This window comes from Myxine glutinosa, chromosome 1 (assembly GCF_964187855.1).
Source record: "Myxine glutinosa chromosome 1, kmMyxGlut1.1, whole genome shotgun sequence".
NCBI classification, from domain to species: Eukaryota; Metazoa; Chordata; class Myxini; order Myxiniformes; family Myxinidae; genus Myxine; species Myxine glutinosa.
In genome coordinates, this window is record NC_136261.1 from 260,573,300 (window position 1) to 260,593,324 (window position 20,025).

Consider the following 20,025-nt stretch of genomic DNA (forward strand, 5'->3'; position numbering starts at 1 on the left):
CTCTGGGCGAGCACTGGAAAGGCGATAGCGGGCATGCCCGGACGCTCTGGGCGAGCCCTGGAAAGGCGATAGCGGGCATGCCCGGACGCTCTGGGCGTGCCCTGGAAAGGCGATAGCGGGCATGCCCGGACGCTCTGGGCGAGCCCTGGAAAGGCGATAGCGGGCATGCCCGGATGCTCTGGGCGAGCCCTGGAAAGGCGAGAGCGGGCATGCCGGGAAAGACGAAACCGGGCGTGCCCGGGAGGTTCGGGCGTGCCCAGGAACAATGAGTCCGGGCATGCCCGGGAGAGGCGCGTCTGGCCGTGTCTGGCCGGTGCAAGGCGATTATGTACATCCAGCGGTAACCGCTACAGCCTCACATTATCCTCAAGCACCCTCTGGTACAATGAAGAATTCATAGTGGATTCTATGATGGTGAGCTGCCCAGGCCCTGATGCAGCACAGCTGCTCCAAACCATAATATTTCCACCACCATGCTTTACAGTTGGTATCAGGTTCTTGTGGTCAAATGCTGTCGTTGGTTTTCGCCAAACAAGTCTTCTAGTTCTGTGGCCAAATAGCTCTACCTTTGACTCATCTGTCCAGAGCACATTGTTCCAGAAGAGCTGGTCTTTGCCTCGGTGTTCATTGGCAAACTTTAGTCTTGCCCTGATGTTCTTTCTGGACAGAAAAGGTTTCCTCCTGGCACACCTCACATGTAGATCAAATTTGTGCAGCCTCTTTCTAATGGTAGACTCGTGCACTTTGACATCAACAGTGGCAAGAGCTACCTGTAGGTCCGTGATGACATTCTGGGGTTCTTAGAGACTTCTTTCAGCATCTTGCGGTCTGCTCTCGGGCTGAACTTGCTGGGGCGGCGTGGCCTGAACAAGTTGGTAGTTGTTTGGAATCTTCTCCACTTGTAGATGAACTTCCGGACAGTCGAATGATTGATTTCAAACTGTTTGGAGATCTTTTTAAATCCCTTCCCAGACTCGTAAGCATCTATAACCTTCTTTCTGAAGGTCTCAGAGAGCTCTTTTGATCTCGGCATGGTGACGCTGCACACTTCAACAACAAAGAGCAAACCAAACTAAATGTCTGAGGTTTAAATAAGACAGGTTCCTCCAAGATCCTCTCTAACAATGTTATAATCATTTGCACCTGAGCTGGTGAACCTGATTCTAATTTTAGGTGTTTGAAGTAGTGATAAATATAGGGGTGTACTTATTTTTTCCACATGCGAAATTTGCATTTATGTTTATTTAAATTATACAATGGACTACAAAATGTAAATGTTTCATGATATTTGTTATATTATATCACCTTTATCTATCAATATTGTTGAAATGAAGATCAAATCGATGTATGTTGAAATATGTTGAAAAAGTCAAAACTTTACATGGGGTGTAGTTACTTTTTCACGTGACTGTATATATATGTATGTATATATATATATATATATATATAACTGTAAGAAATAGTAGAAACTCCAAAGTACGAGCAGGGCGTCTCATTTGTATTGAATAAATAATCGTTAGATTAAATAAGACGCGGACGTAGCTTCAGGACGTCGATCTTTATTGGTCGAAAGCTTGTCGACAATTAAAGATCGACGTCCTGAAGCTTCGTCCGCGTCTTATTTAATCTAACGATTATATATATATGTAATATATATATATATATATATATATATATATATATATATATATATATATATATATATATGTAATATATATATATATATATATATATATATGTAATATATATATATATATATATATATATATATATATGTAATATATATATATATATATATATATATATATATATATATATATATATATATATATATATATATATATATATACTGTATATATATATACACGACTGTGCCTCCTGTTGTCCTCGCGTATTGCTTCGGAGACTTACGACAGCACTCTCTCTCTGGGCACGTTTGCTAATTGCCTCGCGTGAAATCGCTCCCAAAGTTCGGTTAATAATTTTAGAATCCATTTGGAACAAAACGCCAACCCCAACCCCCCCCCCCACCCCCCCCCCACCCCCCACTCCCCCCATCCTCCCATAAGAGGAATTGCACAATTCCCGGAAAGGCAATCTGATTGTCCGATGTCCCGACTGCACGTGCGCTCAGAGCGATGAATTCTCGCGTGACTCCTTTGATCGTAACATCCAAGAGAAGACCACACGGCCCTTATACTCCTGCTTGTTGGGCTTTCCGCGGCTTATACGATCGCCAACAGGACGAGGCACTGCAATTCTCCATGACCTTTAACGGTGTGCCTGGCATCACTACGGCGACCGCAGGAACATCTATGCATCACTCGAGCGCCTTCCAGGCATAGACAGCCAATTATTCGTGCCCATCCCACGTGAGGCTGCGCCGGACAACGACTCCCCAGGGGACCGGGTGGACGACAAAGGCGATGGCTATATGTGAAATATTTGTACGCAAGCGATATGTAGGAAACCCCCCGGCTTTAACTTGTCTACCCTCTGCTTTCACTGTGCCTTTAAATCTTTGGGACTCTCTATTTACTACATCCGAATGGAGAGTAAGGTGGAGGGAGTGGTGACGCCTTTGCGTACATGCTCATGCGTATAAGACGGGGTAGATGGGGGTGAGAGTGGATAGCATAATAATGATTCACGAACGTTATATACTGTACTGCATTGGCATTTTATTTGCTCAAGTGCTTCCTTTCATTATTTTTCAATGTTTGTAATTTGGAAAGCCTAATGACACGTTTTTTACATCAGCCAAACAGCAAAACATAAAAATATGGTAATTGAACACAACAAACATAAACATACTATATTGTATGAGCATTTTGAGAGTACTCCAAGACGTTGGTCTACCATTATCCATGATAGGAAACCTTTTATTACGAATTAAAATTATTTTAATTGAGAGATCCACATATTACTGAATTGTTTTAAAGTTTGTTTTCGGATTGGAGTTTAAGTGCTTTTTTGTTTAAAAAAAATAAATAAAATAAGAGAGCATTTCAGGCAGACCGTGTAGTCCATATGCCGGAGTTGCGTCCGATGGGATAATAAACCAGAAACGGCCCTTCCGACACACAGGGGAAATGACATTAAACGCCAAGCACATTTGCTGTTTAAAACATTACCTGGGTTGCACCACAGCTGCAGACATTTACATGTAGTGCATGCATGAGAAACCCCAATGCTACATGCCCCCATCAGTCACCACCCTGGAACCACACCTGCCAGGAATGAAAGACACACCTTTATAAGTTCCTGTTGCTAATACCAAGAATCGGAATGTGTTTTTCATCTTTTCCATTTCACTGAAACCCTGAACAGGATAAATAGTTGTAACAAAATGAAGAGGACACGTCAGCATGGAGGAGAATTCATTACAATTGATCTGTGGGTCACAAGAAAGTGCCATATCGCAATCCCGATCTTTTCTGGGACACAGAGGTTGGTTTTTGTCCAAGTTTGAAACTAAACCTGAAAATGAGATATCTGAGAGACACTCTCCCTCACCCCCTTCATGATTTTGGGCATCGAGGGCATCCCAGCGAGAATCTTCTTTGCGCAATCCATCATCTTGCGGTTCAGAGTACAATTCACGACAAGTTCCAGATGCTGGGTCTGTGAGCACTCCCGATTGAGTCGGTCTCTCCTCAAATATCGACTTCAAATCAAAGACATTTCATTTTTTAAAGCATCACTGAGGGCATAACAGGATATCAAATTAGCGAGCATAGAGAGTATACAGTTGCAATTTGTTGTTGTCTCGAATCAGGATAACAAAGTGTTGAAAACGCAATCCAATGCAATGTTCTGCATTCATTGCCTCTGCTGTCTGTTGGCTTGTCTGAAGGTTTGTTTAACCTGCTCGACATTCAAAGAGCTTCACTTCTTTGCATATATAAAAAGTCTTTGTACCTATGTTCATCAACCTGCCATCCTCTTTCGTTCAGCTCTTTGCATGAGGCTTGACCTTCACAGGTAAAGGGATGGTGTTGGAAAGGAGGGAGACGGAAGGGGGGAGGCGATTTGTTCTTTCAGAACATCTTGTTAAAATTGCACAGAGATGAATTGTTTGATAATTTTAAAAACTGTTAAAAATGATTTACGAGAGCCTTGTAAAACCGTTTCTGATTTGTGAATTCATATACAAGTTATGTATGTAGGGATTGTTGAGTTAAGTGGGATAATGGAGGTCTGAAGTGTTGGATTAATCGGTGAAAGATAAATTAACTGATAGATTTCGTTCGTGTGTGGACTGTACAGGCAAGATGGGCCAAATGTCCAAAACCATTTGGACAATTTACCACACAGGTAAATTTACCTAAATTTACCAATTTACAAAAATGTTTACCACACAGGTATAATTGCGTCCGCCACCAAAAGTGGATGGAAGTTATGTTTTCACCCCTATTAGTTCGTCTCATCCTCTGTCTGTTTGTCTGTCTATGAGCAGGATATCTAAAAAATATATATGGACGGATTCGGTCGAAACTTGGTGGACAGGTTGGGTGTGTGAGAAGAACAAGCTGATTACATTTTGGTGAAGATCCGGAACCGGATCCGACAAATTTTTAAGTGATTCGTCACCATTGAGAGATAGGAGCAAAAAAACACGAGCATTCACGAGCATACACAAAAATGCACGACATGCACGAGCATACACAAAAATGCACGACATGCACGAGCATATACAAAAATGCATGATATGCACGATATGCATGAGCATTGAGCATACACAAAAATGCACGATATGCATGAGCATACAAAAAAATGCACGATCTGCATGAGCACACACAAAAATGCACGATATGCACGAGCACACACAAAAATGCACGATATGCACGAGCACACACAAAAATGCACGATATGCACGAGCATACAGAAAAATGCACGATATGCATGAGCATACACAAAAATGCATTATATGCATGAGCATACAAAAAAATGCACGGCATACATGAGCATACACAAAAATGCACGTTATGCATGAGCATACACAAAAATGCACGAGCTTGCACGAGCATACACAGAAATGCATGATATGCATGAGCATACACAAAAATTCACTTTATGCACGAGCATGCACGAGCATACACAAAAATTCACGATATGCACAAGTATAACACAAAAGTGCACGATATGCATGAGCATACACAAAAATGCACCATATGCATGAGCATACACAAAAATTCACGATATGCACGAGTATAACACAAAAATGCACGATATGCATGAGCATACACAAAAATGCACGATATGCACAAGCATACACAAAAATGCACAATATACACGATATGCATGTGCATACACAAAAATGGATGATATGCATGAGCATACACAAAAATGGATGATGTGCATGAGCATACACAAAAATTCACGATATGCACGAGCATACACAAAAATGCATGATATGCACGAGCATACACAAAAATGCACCATATGCACGAGCATACACAAAAATGCATATGCAGAAGCATACACAAAAATGCACGACATGCATGGGCATACACAAAAATGCACGAGCATTGATGATATCTCAAAAGGTTCTGGACGGATTATCACGAAACTTGGTGTACAGTTTGGGTGTGTGACAAGGAAGAATCGATTTGATTTTGGTGAACATCCGGATCCAGATCCGGCCTATCATTGGGATACAAAACATAAACTGCTGAGCCTGGTGGAGGTATGTGCTCTACATAGTGCCATTCTAGTTAAATTGGAGATGAACCTCCCCACCCCAACCTCCAATGACGCCATGTGCAGAATTTCCCACGCATGTGTAATGGTTGAATAGTTCATAACTTGAGCAAAACACTGATTCTACTTCATCACAAGGTACGCTGTTCGTGTTAAAAAAAGTAACTTTCACAAAAGGTTACATGCACTTTACACTTTTTGTGGCAAATAATTAACACATCCGAAAAGGTTTGCACCTAGAAAATAAAAATAAAATTCCATCAATCGGGTACGCAATGGGGTAAAGGGAACATTGTTTGTTTGGTGAGTCTTACACAAAGATTCACTCACCCAAAGTGATTGACCTTCACCAACACCTTTTTTACCTGCACTGCCAATTTTGAAGGGTTTCTTTATTTTTACAAAAAAAAACCCCCATCAAAAACAGTTGCTTTGATCGACGGGTGGAGACCGTGCCACTTCCCACCCAAAGCCACGCGGGTTCATAACACTGTGTAATGAGCTGCTCATTTCGCCCCCAGAAGATTGCAATAATTTTCGCACTAATCCTCCACAGAATCGCTTGAGCTTTTAAAAGTTCGCACAGCAAGCGCTGCCAGACGCAGTTACTGCACAAACACTATCGCCCAAGCTGCAAGGTTACGGTCAGCTGTCGCAGCAGGTGCAGCGCTGGAGGAGACTGCACCGGCACCACTCCGTGAGCATCCTCCGCATTATCACGAGCAGTTTGTCTCCTTAACGTGGCATTAATGTTAGGAGAATGTCTCTGGGGGAAACTTTTTGAGTGCTCTGGGGAAATACAACACCTAACTTTCAGTAAAATGAGCTCATCTTCGGGGGTTTGAGGACTGATGACATGCGGTAAAACCTTTTGGTTTTTGCCATGATCAAATTGACTTACGAGAGTTCTCATGTTACAGCAGGTGATGCTTCAAGTATTCAAAGATCAGTTTACGTATGTGGGAAAATTCATCATCGCAAACGTAGCAAGAACCACAGAACAGAAATGCAAAAGCACAACCAACTGGGATTTTCTTGCTTTTTTTTGTTAAAAACAGAGACAAAAGCTGAAAAACTCGAACATTTCATCCTTCGCAGGGACTATAATGCACGCCGTGTACACTCATACATCAAGTACCCTCCTGGATTGCGAAGTGGCATAGGGAGAGAACATATAACCATATGAGACAGTGGCCAATTGTATATTGTCGTGTTCCTGGTGATTAAAACCGACCAAGGAAACGGATTGCGAAGCAGCTTTAACTCCGAGGCATTCAGTCAAAAAATATAGCGGAGGATACGCGTGGGGAGCAAGTAGGGGAGAAGCCGGAGCGTTTACCTTCACGGATCCCACCGGGAGTCTTCGACCCTATAATAAATAACATCAAACGAACAGGATTTAAAATGTACAAAAATAAACAGGTTTATTAAAGAAAATGCCGGTAACAAGGAAAACATGGCGAAATAAAACGAAATTCCTAAATTGAGGGACCACTAATCTGCGAGCGGCTCCCGAATCTTGTCAGGTATTGTCTTCGGCCCGCGTGCACCCAATCCGGACGCGGCTCCGGCCTTGGCGGGGATCAGGCCTCAGTCCGCCCTTGCTTCACTATAGGCCTCGAGCGCGAGTCGAACGGGCAGCGCCTGTCCACTCGCCGTTCCTGCTTGGAAACCCGTGGTTCTCAGTCCGTGGCTCTTCCTCTTCATGACCACTAGTAAGATTTTGGCACACAATCGCTCACGATGGTGTCCAACAAAGAAGCAGCAAGAAGATGTCGATGCCGAGAGACAAAATGTCGATGCTGGTAGAGACCAAGATGTGACCCAACGTCCAAAACGAGAAGGTGCAAGAGAAGAAAATGTCGGTCTACGACCATCCACTATGGCATCCAGAACGAGAAGCCAAGCAACAGAGAGAAAATGTCCACCAGCTCGTTCCTTTATTGTCCAGCCTCTGACGTCATCTGTCGTGCTTCACCAATCAGCGAGTTATTTCTTACCAGTCCTTCCCATCAATCCAACCCTTGACCAATCACTGCTCTTTGGGCGTGTCTCCATGGCCCTGCCTGTCCTGTGTGCTTACCAAGTTGGGGTTGTCAGCGGTAATGCTTTATGCCTGGCTTCCGGTTAGTTTATATTAATTACGGTATTTAAATGCGCAATTCTGGCTATGTGTCTAGTGCAGTGTCATAAGGAACAGAGGAATAAATTAGAGGTAATGACACACAGGGGATTAATTTAGCCATAATCTCCTCGCTAATTGTTACGGATTCGTCACTTCCATTGTTGTGGTTCTCATCCACTGTAAACATTTTTGGTTCCATGTACTATTATTGTTATCATTTAAGTGAATTGGAGATAACTGTTTTGAAGAGGTAAAAAAAAAATAATGTTTTAAAAAGAAACTGGAAACCGGATCGGGAACCGGACGAAGAAGAAGAGGAAGAAGAGGAGGAAAAGGAGGCGGAGCGAGTAAGGTGGAGAAGAGCCGAGCTGCTTCGAGGTCTTGAGCAAACGCTGGCGAACGGGGGTCACGAGTGAACTTTGGGTTTCCTGGGAAAGGGATTCCTGCGACAGAGTTGCTATCGCTGCGACAGATAAACCTGTGTGACAGGTTTTGCAGTTGATTCGGAAGAGAATCATTGGAGTGCCGTTACGTCTCGAGTACGGGCCGTTGGCTATTTTGCCTCGCGCCCGATTTCGGATCGCTCCAGGCTTTTCACCTCGCTTCAACCATTTCACCGCATCCAGACGTTAACCTGGTGTGTGTGTGTAACGTGGATTTTGAGTGGGAATTTGCAGTTCGCCGATTGGGAGCCGTTGAACGTCCATACCCAAAGGTGTGATTTCCCAGTCGCCTCTTGAGGACACCTTTGCCCATCTTTGGCAGTGTGAATGTCAACCGAACGGGATTCTGGTCTCGATACGACATCGTTCTGACGATCACTGAAGCGTGGATCGACTTTGGCTTGATGCCGGGATAGAGACATTGAGAATGTTTTTTCGCTCACTTGGAGCACAGTGAGTTACATTGTACGAAACTGATGGTACCATCATAGGAATGATTGATTAGTTGTACAATTGATTAATATTGTTATTGTACTGTTATTCTTGTGCGACCTTAATACAATACTTGTTTGTTGGTAACAATTGGTGTGGTTTCACTATTGATCTTTGACATACAGAATAACACATCTTTCTGCCGTGACTCCTCTCGGGGCTCGGAGGTACACCGTGACCGGGGTTTGGGGAGGAGCACGTAACATAATTAACAAGCCGCACCCCTCATGATGGGAACGAAGATACAAGCTTACCCGACATCCGGTCGACACGTATTTCCCTACTTATGGTACATCGAGGTGGTCCTTCTTCTTCACGACAGTCGAAGCACACTAATCTATACACTCTACCCGGACTAAGGTAACACTACCCCCTCCCCCCCACAAACGTAACACATCCCCCCCTCCCCCCCCCCCCCCCCCGTAACCGTAGCTCCCGCAAGGTTCATTGCAGGCGCTACCATCCCATTCTTAACACTTACCGACCCACACTTAATTACTCACATGAAATAAATCAGGAGGGCTGTGGGAAGCGAGCCATAGCTACAGACCTATTCTCCTTAACGTTCTACCCCATTAAGCAACAATTCACATATGTACAAAACTTGAAGTCCATGCTCCTAACTCCTGGGGCAGGAATAGAATCAACAAAGCACACAAAAACCTACCTTAACCACAAAACTTATCCATCAATTGCAAAAAATTCATAAACATTTGTACAACACCTTTCTACAGACCGTGTCCCCCGGTAGATGCCACAATAGCCAACATTACCTGTGGGGCCATCCCAATGCGCCCCAAATTTCCGCGGGCCCTGCCCTGGTGTTACAGGTGAGTGACATGGCTCGGTCGATTTGGCCCACATTCATTCACACAAATCCCATAACCATTCACAGACATTTAAAAAATCATCAAAGCACAAAATCATCAAAGCACAAAATCATCAAAGCACGTATTTCACCCCCCTGCAAGACCATGGCATAGATGTCATAACACATGTGCGTGTGATCCTCTTCTAGGCAGCGGGGAGGTACCGTATAAGCAAGATGGTGGAGCCTCTTCAGGCTGTGATGTCCGCAGTCCAAAAACAAGTTGCCCGACTTCCGATTTATTTATCCCTCCCCCGGCCCCCACTTTACCTCTTTGCCCCGTGACAGCCAAACAGCTCCTAACGCTGACGCCTTGCCGAGGAGGTCTCCACATCAGGCTTCGTCACCTCAGGCTTTCACACAGCCTCACGCGTCGTCGCCAAGGGTCTCCATACCGCAGGATGCCCAAACAGGGGACCCCATGCCCATCCACCTCCACCCCCTTCCCCCCCCCCCCCCCGCTAACGGGCTCCGAAATTCCAGACACCACTGGCTGCCAGGCGCAATTACCAATTACCGCAGGGGGAGCCACAGTCATCGCTCCTCCAGAGCTTGATCCGTGCCTGCTAACACACACACCTTCCACACCCACAAAATCCACAAAAACATTTCCTCCTTGCTGCAATTCAATTCTCAACCACATATTTCCATAAAAAGATGTCATAAAAATGTGCTGCCATGGCTTGCTTAGATGTGAAATCCCCATTCACATTTCAATCACATTTTCAAACACAATAATCACCATTTAATCTCCATCCTCATGACCACAAAAAAAACACAACACACTCTACAGATAAACAAACACCACACACAAGACACTTTGTGGCGCACGTTCCAATCCCCTCCCCGGCCATGCCATCATTCTCATCCAACCCCTATTCAAATTACTCATGTCCCAATTTAAATGAGCAAGTCCTGATGCCTGGGACAGTAAACATCAAGGCCTTGCCTTTACCTTGATGTGCAGGTAGTTGCAGGTTGGTCGGGTCCTAGAGTGCCATCCACCCTACAGAATACCAAATTTTGTCCCATTGGGCCTATCAAATTTCACCAAATTGCTCTTTTCATCTGTTGAACTGCTAAGTATGTGGATCCGCCTCCTCCGGTGACCTTTACTACACTACTACCTTTGGCTACGACAGCTCCGCCCCTCTACCATGCAAGAGCCATCGGGACAAGTTGAGCAGCTGAAACGCCAACATGGCCCATGAGTGCCCATAAGGGTGCGACCCACCATCCCTCCTTCGGCCCCCTGCGAGGAACACGGCTGCAATAGCCCTAGCTGGCCAAATACGGTGAGCACCTGCTGCCAACTCCACCATTCCCAAGGCCTCGGACCTGGGGAGTACCGTCGCTGTGCGTGGCCTCCTCATCACATCCCCTGCACTTCTCACATCCCCCAGTCTACTCAACTGCAGCCCCCAGTGCCCACCCACACCTGACCACAACAATGTCTAGCCGACAGCCATGCTCCCCTAGGAGACTCAATCCCAAAATACATGGTCCACACACCTCGGACATCCATAGCACCATGTTGACCTCCAGACTACACAACTATATATCCACAACCCTGCGTCCCAAATATTGGCTCTGTCGCGCCCCATAGCCAGTTGAAGGCTGTGTCCTGCTATCAATTTTTATCCCAGCCTCCAACACTTTGGTCTAACACACCTGGATCAATAATGGTGTAACTGATGTCAGTGTCCACTTCGGCCTCACAAAATTCACCCTTTAATTTACATCTAACCCTCGGATTACCCGTGCCAATTGTTTTTCACAATTCACTAATTACACCAAAGAAGGGTGTTTCTCCATACACCTGCCAGCCCAGCATGGCTCCGTATGCTTGGCTTGTTACAATTTCCCGATTAATCCCATGGCTATCTTCCCAAGCCGAGAGTCCACAAATCACAATGGAACATCTGTGGAAGATCATTCTCACACCATCATGTTCCACAGATGCCCCAAGGGTTGTCCGGTGGGCTATCTCATTCCTGTCCATGCGGTTCGATCCGCGTCCATAAACCAGCACAGCATTGCAGGTCACCACATGCTGGTTGTCCCAGAGTCTCAGGGAGAGGGTGGCAGGCCGCATGTCTGGGCAGTCACAACATTAGGCCCATGTTGGCCGTCCGTGGTGCCGCCACCAAAGCACAGCCTTCAACACCTCCCCCTCGTGGTCCTCATTATACACCATCCTAAGTACCTTTGAGAATCCACCTCGGAACCCCCTGGAAGTCTTAACCCCCACCAGGGTCCGGCGACCTTGCCAGCCCGAGACACTCGCTCGGGCGGCACCCCGATAGACAAGGGACGCCACACACCATCAGACCCCCCGTGGGGCCCAGGTGGCACCATGACACCCATGGTAGGACCCCACGTCCAAATATTGCTAGCACAGCCCCCCAGCTGGCTGGTATTAACCAATTTTGAAAGAGGCAAATTTTGCACGAGGCCGAACCCACTGACCTCTCCTGATCCGAATTCCGCAGCCCGGGGACCAATTCCCTCCAAGGTTGCTCCAAATTAATCTCCCATTTCATTTTTTTTTTTTAATATCCTTTTCCAAATTTTGGCCTCGTGTGTCCAACTGCAGCTGCAGGTAACAACCCCCTCCTCGGATTGTTCTGCCCCTCCTTGCAGCTGCTCCAAATTGATTATGGGGACCAGTTTCTCCAAGGCTCTATCTTCCGACTCCTCCATGTCCGAATCCAGCTCGGAGCCAAAACACCCCCCCCCCCCCCCAACTTGGTATCTAATGACGGAGCCTCTTGTACCCAATTGTTGTTCATGTTGAGGGTCCCCTCGGTGACCTTAACAACGGACCGACTCACCTCAACTGCCAGACCCTGTTGTACCTGAGCAACCTCCTCCTCGATGGTACTGTCACAGGTGTCCAACCGCTCCGGTACAAATTCATTGTCATAATCATCCAAATGCGTCCCTGACAAGTCTTCATCTACACACACCCGGTCCATTCCGTTACACGGACCCCCAATGTTTTTTACCCCCTGTTGCTCTGCACAACCGCCCTGGTGCTGCACAATTCCAGATTCCTTCCCCTGTTGTTGAATTGTGACATCCACACCAGCCCAATAACCTTCCAGTTCATTCCCAGTTAAACATTCCCCATTTAAATTTGAGTTTCCCTTATTTACATTCGAACACTCCCTTTTACCTCCGAACATTCCCCATTTACTTCCCATTTTGATTCAAATTCTGCAACCCATTTGCCCCATTTCTCCTGTGTCTCCTGTGCCCCATTTGTATCATTCTTTTGTTCTTCCTTTAATTCACTCGTCCATCTGTCAATTTTGCCAGTTTAAGCATTAATTTTGTTCTCAAATCGCTCTTCCATTCCCCTCATTTCATTCCTTTTGGTATCCATTTTGTTTTCCAGTCTCTCACTCTGAGCATCCATTTTGTTATTCTGGGCATCAATTTTAGCATTCATCCCTTTATTTGTTCACCCATTCCATTCTTTTGTTCATCCATTCGTTCATTTATTCCCCTCGTATTATCTGTCATTTGTTCCTTCAACAATTCGTACATGGCCTGGAAAGACATCGGGCCCATTCCCGTTGTTCCTGGCTCCCTGTTAGGGGAGGGGGATGGGCTGATGCTTGGGATGAGGGAGGTTTCACTCCTAACCTCTAATCCCCCTATTTCCGGCTCACTTCCAAATTATTTGAGCTCCCCAACCCGCTCGGCTATCTCACTCACTTCCGCCACCTGCAATGAGAAAGCAGTTGTCCCTCCCACATATTTTCACCTCAGAAAGAATTTTATTTTTTTATTTTTCGAAAACGCGATGTTGCTCCTTGTTCACCCCAATAAACTACAAAATTTGACACCCCAGTACTATGAAGAATTTTAAATACAAATGCTGTGTGCAATTTGCACACAGCGGGTGTCGAACTTGCAACCTTCAAACACCAAGTGTCTGCTAGGTTCGAATCCCAAACTTCTGACACCAATTGTCTCGGTGTCAGAAAGTTCGTATCCATTCCTTGACATCAGTTGTCGCGTGACTACCTTGTGTGGTGATCACCGTAGGGTAGCACAGATGAGCAAACGAGCTATTACTCTGAGGCATTCAATGAAATGGCGGATAGCACGCATGTGGGAGCAAGAGGGAGAGGGGAAACCGGAGCCTGACCTGAACGGCTTCCACCGGATGTCTTCAACCCTGCAATAAATCAACTCAAACAACCCAGGTTTAAGATGTCCAAAAATAAAAAGAAATGAAAATAAATGTCAGCAAACAAAGAAAACGCACGATGAACTAAATTCCTAATTTGGAGCACTCCCACAACCAGACTCGTATACAATGGGATAAAATAACTTGAGAATAAAAGTGTAATTTATGTAGGGGACTCAACTCAAATCGTTTGGTGGGGTCTCGTCAGGGGTTGTCAAAATCGTCTCAGGGCCATGGCGGGAACCGCCTGCTCGTTGGTGGGAACCCAGGCCTCGCTGTGTGTCGCACTGCAGTGAGCCAGCAGCGCTCATCCACCCGTCGCTCTTGCTTGGAAAGCCGTGGCTCTTCCTCCTCATGACCACCAGCAAGATATCGGTGCACGGCCGGCCGCGATGAGATCCAAAATCAGAGAAGAACCAGAAAGGCGTTGATGCGAAGAGATATAAAAATGCAATCGTTCACCAACAAAGTTCAAAACGAGCAGGTGCAAGAGGGAATCGGTCAGAGCGAGGAGCCAAGGAGAAGAGAAAAGAGGATGTCCGCTAGCGTGTAAAGCCAACAAGAAGAGCAGAACCCAAAATTTCCGCTGGCGCGTCAAGCCAAGAAGAAGACCAGAGCCAAAAATCTCTGCTAGCACGTCCAGCAAAGAAGAAGACAAGAGCGAAGAGTGAAGATGTCCGCTAGCGCGTTCTTTCATCACCCAGGCCCTGACATCATCTGCGGTGCTTCGCCAATCAGCGAGTCGCTCCCTACCAGTCCTTCCCTGCTCCTATCAGCAAGTCCCATCTTACCCCGGGCTTGTGCCAATCAAAACTCTGACCAATCACTGTCCTTCTAGGCGTGGCCCCCGGCCTGCCCATCCTGTGCGCCTCCCAAGTCGGGGTTGTCAGCAGTAAGGCTCAATGCATGACTTCTGGATAGCTTTTTAATTAGGATGTTTAAATGTGCGATTTCTGCTAGTGTCTATGGTGTGGTGCCGAAAGGGACATAGGAATAAAGTAAAGAGGTAACAACATACAAGGGATAAATTACCCATAATCCCTGAGCTAATTAACATACCCCACTCCTCGTAATGGGGACGAAGGTACACTTAATCTGAACACACGGTCTACCGGATCCCTCCTTATAGTACATCGAGGTGGTTCTTCTTCTTCGCGACAGTCAGAGCACACTAATCTATACACTCCACCTGGTCTTTGGTATCCCTACCCGCTACAAACGTAACAATATATATATATACTAGTGGGGTCACCCGTGGGAATCCCATGGGCATGGACATGTGTGACATTTGGACATCTTGATTTAGATGCTGCACATTACATTTTACAAAATGGGTACTGGCAATTCATCAGATCCAGAAATGGTGTAATGAACACAATTTATTTATTTCACATAATATGTGCCCCCTCACTCCTTTCCACCTGAAGCTCTCCTCTCTCCACCCTCATGCCTCTCCAATCCCACTCCTCCTCACACTCCCCTCCAATACCTCCTCACACTCCCCTCCAATACCTCCTTGACTCCCCTCCAATACCTCCTCACACTCCCCTCCAATACCTCCTCACACTCCCCTCCAATACCTCCTCACACTCCCCTCCAATACCTCCTTGACTCCCCTCCAATACCTCCTCACACTCCCCTCCAATACCTCCTCACACTCCTCTCCAATACTTCCTCACACTCCTCTCCAATCCCTCACACTCCTCTCCAATTCCTCACACTCCCCTCCAATCGCTCCTCACTCTCCTTTCCAATCGTGCCTCACTCTCCTCTCCAATCGGCCCTCACTCTCCGCTCCAATCAGCCCTCACTCTCTGCTCCAATTGGTCCTCACTCTCCAAATCCTTGCTCCTCACTCTCCATCCCCTCGCTCCTCACTCTCCAAGCCCTCGCTCCTCACTCTCCAACCCCTCGCTCCTCACTCTCCAACACCTAGCTCCTCGCTCTCCAACCCCTAGCTCCCGCTCTGCAACCCCTTGCTCCTCGCTCTCCAAACCCAAGCTCCTCGCTCTCCACCCCCTAGCTTCTCGCTCTCCAACACATAGCTCCTCGCTCTCCAACTCCTCGCTCCTTGCTCTCCAATCCCTAGCTCCTCGCTCTCCAACCCCTAGCTCCTCGCTCTCCAACCCCTAGCTCCTCGCTCTCCAACCCCCAGCTCCTCTTTCTCCAACCCCTCGACCCTCGCTCTCCAACCCCTCGATCCTCGCTCTCCAACCCCTCGCTCCTCGCTCTCCAACCCCTCGCTCCTTGCTCTCCAACCCCTCGCTCCTCACTCTCCAACACATCGCTCCTCACTCTCCAACCCCTCGCTCCTCACTCTCCAACTCCTCGCTCCTCACTCTGCAACTCCTCGCTCCTCACTCTCCAACTCCTCGCCCCTCACTCTCCAACCCCTCACTCCTCTCCAATTTCTCGCTCTCCATCCCCTAGCTCCTCACTCCCAACCCCTAGCTCCTCACTCTCCAACTCCTCGCTCCTCACTCTCCAACTCCTCGCTCCGCACTCTCCAACTCCTCGCTCCTCACTCTCCAACCCCTCATTCCTATCCAATTTCTCGCTCTCCAACCCCTAGCTCCTCACTCCCAACCCCTAGCTCCTCACTCTCCAACCCCTCGCTCCTCACTCTCCAACCCCTCACTCCTCTCCAATTTCTCGCTCCTCTCCAACCCCTAGCCCCTCACTCTCCAACCCATAGCTCCTCATTCCCAACCCCCTAGCTCCACACTCTCCAACCCCTAGCTCCTCATTCTCCAACCCCTAACTCCTCTCCAACCCCTCGCTCCTCTCCAACCCCTAGCCCCTCACTCTCCAACCCCTAGCTCCTCACTCTCCAACCCCTAGCTCCTCACTCTCCAACCCCTAGCTCCTCACTCTCCAACCCCTAGCTCCTCACTCCCAACCCCTAGCTCCTCGCTCTCCAACCCCTAGCTCCTCGCTCTCCAACCCCTAGCTCCTCGTTCTCCAACCCCTCGAGCCTCGCTCTTCAACCCCTCGCTTCTCGCTCTCCAACCCCTCACTCCTCTCCAATTTCTCGCTCTCCAACCCCTAGCTCCTCACTCCCAACCCCTAGCTCCTCACTCTCCAACTCCTCACTCTCCAACTCCTCGCTCCTCACTCTCCAACTCCTCGCTCCTCACTCTCCAACCCCTCATTCCTCTCCAATTTCTCGCTCTCCAACCCCTAGCTCCTCACTCCCAACCCCTAGCTCCTCACTCTCCAACCCCTCGCTCCTCACTCTCCAACCCCTCACTCCTCTCCAATTTCTCGCTCCTCTCCAACCCCTAGCCCCTCACTCTCCAACCCATAGCTCCTCATTCCCAACCCCCTAGCTCCACACTCTCCAACCCCTAGCTCCTCATTCTCCAACCCCTAACTCCTCATTCTCCAACCCCTAACTCCTCTCCAACCCCTCGCTCCTCTCCAACCCCTAGCCCCTCACTCTCCAACCCCTAGCTCCTCACTCTCCAACCCCTAGCTCCTCACTCTCCAACCCCTAGCTCCTCACTCTCCAACCCCTAGCTCCTCACTCCCAACCCCTAGCTCCTCGCTCTCCAACCCCTAGCTCCTCGCTCTCCAACCCCTAGCTCCTCGTTCTCCAACCCCTCGAGCCTCGCTCTTCAACCCCTCGCTTCTCGCTCTCCAACCCCTCGCTCCTCGCTCTCCAACCCCTCGCTCCTTGCTCTCCAACCCCTAGCTCCTCACTCTCCAACCCCTAACTCCTCTCCAACCCCTCGCTCCTCAGTCCTCTCCAACCCCTAACTCCTCTCCAACCCCTCGCTCCTCAGTCCTCTCCAACCCTCCTCATAGTTGTTGCAGCAGCATCCTGTGCGGTTCTCCCGTCTCGTTCTTTTTCTCGCTGCATGATGTTCAAGTTTGCATTGACGTTCGTCGACGGACTCGTTCGCCCGTCTCATTCGTTTTCTTGCTGCATCCTGTTCAAGTCTGCGTTCTTCATCGACCGTCTCATTCATTTTGGAAATGGAAGTTTCCACGCAACGCATGAATTGTCACGATCCTCAAGAGGAAGTGTCTCGTAATCATCAAATGACAAATGGAAAGTAAATTACATTGTGAAAATTACAGATTTCAAATAAACCGATTTAAAGAGTATGCGCACATAACTAATTTTAAAAAACCGAGAAATATCTCTCGGTAATTTCCTGAAACATATTTTACTTCCGGATAATAATGTTGAATGAAATAAGAACGAAGAAATATATGTCGTTTTTGTGACGACTGTCATCAAAAGTAAAAGTAATATATCTTAACGGAAAAGAAAAAGCGAATTTTTAATATATGTCGACATTTTCCCCGACTGTTATTTTAGGCGGTGTATTTTCGCGTATCATCGTAGCGCGATTTTTAAAAATATATCTTTGCATTTTCCCGTGTGTGCATGAATGTTCTCAATTATTTCTGACACCGAGTCTAAAACCATCGATAAAAATGAAATCAGATGGTGATTTCGAGATAAAATCGTGAGGGTGACTCAATGAATGGGCTTTATTTTACCGGCCTTTGGGAAATCATTTCGTTCAATAAACGGAAACTTTCATAGGATTCTTTTCCCGTTTTTTTTCAACCCAGTCTAAAACTATGTTAGCGACTGTTAAAAATGAAATGATATATCGAATTAGAGTTGAAATAAACCTGTGTGAGAGAGAAAGATAGCACGGGCCTAACTAAACAGGCCTCAAAGCTAGTTGAGGTAGTAAAATGGTGGATATTTGTTTACATGAAGCCTCTCCAAGAATGGGTGGAGCTACTCTATAAACAGAGTAAGCCACCCCCCCCCCCCCCTCCCCCCGGACAGACAGACAGACAGACAGACAGAATCACCGTAGCCTATAATATATATACAGACTTGGCATTTAATATGAATTTTTTTTTTTCTTGACTTGGGTTTACTTTCTTAACTCAGTATATCAATCTGGTGAGTTTCTTTTACACTTTGGTGATTTATTTGTTAAAAGAACCATGTCACTGATTGTCTGTCGCAGCAAGAAGTCAACAACAGGATTATATCACAGGTGGCGTGGCAAAATGTACTCACAGGTGCATTTGACGATTGGCTTCACAGTCGGGTATACAAGGGTTGTTGCGTTCTGTATTAGTGGAAAACAACTGCTGCACGTCTCCAAAAGTTATTGCCGCTTCCTCTGGAGATGGTCCGTCAACTCGACAATGCTGTTTGTCATGGAGTGGTGGCTTTACGAAATTACGGCATGAAACAGCGTGCTATTGCTCGGCAGTATGGCGTCACTCAAGGTCAGGTGTCAAAGATCCTGAAACGAAATGCTCAGAGGGGTGTCCCTACTCCAATACCGAGGTCAGGACGTCCCTGCAGAACCATAAGGAGGGATGATTGCCAGCTGCACCGGTTAGTCCACAATGGCCGTACCAAGTCCGCTAATCGGCTTAGGGCTGAGTGGCAGCAACTGACAAATGTGCCTGTATCCAGAAGGCTAGTCAACCAACGACTTGTTCAAGCAGGCTATCGTGCCAGGCGTCCCCTGAGAAAGCCATGTCTGACCAGACAACCCCACCAGCGCCGATTGCAGTGGGCCAGAGAGCACAGTTAATGGCAGCCAGGACACTGCAATCACGTGATCTTCAGTGACAAATCTAGATTTCTGGTCTATCGTCAATATGGCCGCGTCCGAGTGTGCAGACAAGTGCATGAAGCCGACAACGAAGATTGTATAGTGCCAAGAGTCCAAGCTGGAGGTGGTGGGGTGACCGTTTGGGCTGCTTTTCATGCAGGGGGCAAAACTGACCTGGTTGTTCTGAATGGAAACCTGAACCAGTTCAAGTACAGGGCCATTCTGGAAGAAACATTGCTTCCATTTGCTAGTGCAGCCTTTCGAGGAAACTTTGTCTTCCAAGATGACAATGCACGGACTCATCGTGCTCGCATGATCCAACACTTTCTTGCTGCCCGTGGTGTAGAGCATATGGAGTGGCCTGCCATGTCCCCGGATATGAATCCGATAGAGAACTTGTGGGCAGAATTAACACGTCAAATCGACCACTTGGACCAGCAGCCGACCTCTGTGTGTGAATTGCAGTAGGGTATTGTCACTGCATGGCAAGCGATTCCTATCCAAACCTTGGCAAATCTCATGAACAGCATGCCTCAACGTGTACGTGCTCTCCTGAATCCACGTGGGGGTTACACGAAGTACTGAACTGT